The sequence below is a fragment of the Harmonia axyridis genome, chromosome X, assembly GCF_914767665.1.
Source record: "Harmonia axyridis chromosome X, icHarAxyr1.1, whole genome shotgun sequence".
Lineage (NCBI taxonomy): Eukaryota > Metazoa > Arthropoda > Insecta > Coleoptera > Coccinellidae > Harmonia > Harmonia axyridis.
The window spans coordinates 36,194,575-36,197,074 of record NC_059508.1 but is presented as its reverse complement, the minus strand read 5'-3'; positions in this window follow the sequence as shown (position 1 = coordinate 36,197,074).

Genomic DNA, 2,500 nt, shown 5'->3' with positions numbered 1-2,500 from the left:
CCAGGCTTCTGGTTATATAATTTGCCACGGCATTGTGTCTCTTTATGCGCAGTTTATTTGTTCTATGACATACCTGAATAATGTGATTGCTTGTTTCAGGTAGACCGCAGCCAGCTCTACAAGATCTATCTCCTGGTCTTCCTCTTGATGTTCGTGAGGAGGTTGGCAGAGCATTAATCCTCACCTTGTTACAATTCACGAAGTCCCTTCCAGAAAGGAACCTTGTAGGCTCACCAATCCATCCATGTTGACCCTTCACTTCTGCGGATGATCTTAGCGGGCCCCCATCTACAGAGCTATATAACAGGTCGGACCAAAGTTTTTCCATATCCTTGGCTTTCTCCACAACCTCGCCATTGTTGTTCAGGCGTTTTTCTGCCTCGGAAATCATAGAGTTTAGGTAAGTTGTTGTTCTCTTAGCTTGTAGAAAATGATTCTTTCCGAGGCGTTTCAATGCTTTCAGACGCTGCAGTGGTGCCCACCATCTCAAGGAGGGTACTCCTAGCCCACCATCACGGATGTTCGTGTGAAAATAGGCATTCGGACAATCTTTTGGCAAATGCAGCCACTTGCGGAGGGTCATACGTATCTTCTTATCCAGGGTCTTGAGGTATCCAAATTTCACGCGGCAGTGGACCAGCTGGTACATAACTCCCGGGATTAAAACTGATCTTATGGCCCACAGTCTTTGTTGTGGCTTAAGAGGTGCTTTAGTTAGTCTAGCAAGTTTTTGTTCTAAGGAGTTCATCACATCATGACATCGAACTCCATCTGCTCCAAACGTTACTCCCAGGTATGTCCACTCAGATGTTGCGGTTAAGGTAGGTATCTGTATATTATTTATTTTGAATTTACAGGAGGAGTCTATAACAGTCTTTTTCTGTTTAGGTATGGTCTTTACGGCTAGGGTTACACATTTGCCTGCATTGGCGTCCAGGCCACAGTCTCCGAGGAAATCGACGACTCGATCTATAAGGCTCTGGAGCCCTTCCTTGGTGGAGGCCAACAAAACAATATCGTCGGCAAACGCCAGCACGTTAAGGTGAGCCCCATCGACATTCACTCCTATCCCTGATTTTAGGTTTTTCAACATGCCATCCATCACAAAATTGAACATAATGGGGGACAATGGGTCACCCTGTTTGACCCCGCATGTGGGATGAATTTTCTCTGAACGCCAGTCTCCGTGTTGTAAGATGGTCTTTCCGTGTTCATATACATTAGCTATGTACCTGACCATCGACTCCGGTAGGCCTTTAGATCTAAGGGAGGCCATAAGCGCCGGGAATGACACAGAATCGAAGGCCTTGGCCATGTCAAGCAACGCCATGAACATCTTTTTGTTCTCTCTGTGATGATATTTTAAAACCATATCTAGGAGCACTATGTTCTCAGCACACCCATCGCCTTCACGAAATGCCCTCTGTCTCGGATCGAGCTCAATCTTTTTGAGTCGGTTTGCGAGGATCTTATGGAAGGTTCTTATAATGACAGAGGACATAGTGATGGGTCGAAACAGACCCGGTTCACTGGCGTTCTTTGTTTTAGGGAGGAGCACAGTCCTGGACTGACACAAACTTTCAGGAAGCTTCTCCATCCACATCAGGAGCGTGAACACTCTAGCCATCATATCTCTGGGTGCCTTCCAAATCTTTTCAGCCAAAACTCCATCAGGGCCGGGGGCAGATTTCTTTCTTGGGAGGGCATCTTTTATTTCCTGCGCCTCGATGGGTCGCCATAGATCATCATGGCATTCTGTTTGCCGAGCTAATTTCGGCGACATGGTTTTTGGTCGCGTCATGATCGTCCTCCAGTATGGTTCCATTTGTCCCTTTGACATAAACGGCTCCTGGTTTAACCTGTCCTCCAGAATTCTTTTCACACACTCTCCTGGCTTCCGCTTCCAAAGATCTTGGACCCTAGCGTATTCCTCTCTTCTCCTTACTTTCCTACCCTGTGCTACCTCTGTATTCGCAACGTGCCGATTGAACACCTCATTTTTCTTTGCAGGCGGAAAAGTCTCATTCAGGTAGGAGGCCAGCTCTATCCCCACACGTTCTTTCGAGGAAGAGTGGACCATCGAACAGATGTCATTCAGCCAGCGTGCATTATATTCATCACCCACTAAGGGTTCTGCCTCAATCAGGTAAGTACGAAGATCTCTCACCTCCTCGTTATCCTCTCCGGCTTCCACTTCTTGGTCCCTGACATTCTCCACCTCCTGCAAGAACTCCTCAACCTTCTTCTTATAATCGAGGCGTCTCCTTGCTCCCTTTATCGACTCTAAGGTTCTGCTTGAGCCTTTAAGAAGTTCTTGATTAATGAACCTAACTCCTCTACGTGTAGCTTCTGCCTCTTTTCTTGCCATCATAGTCAGTTCTTCGACGTTCCAACGTTCCTTAATATTCGGGCGCTCCGTCAGCTGCTGTTGGCAATACCAATCTGGGTGCGCTCGGCGTTCATGCACACCCCTTCCAGTGAGAGTTTGGAAACTTCTTGG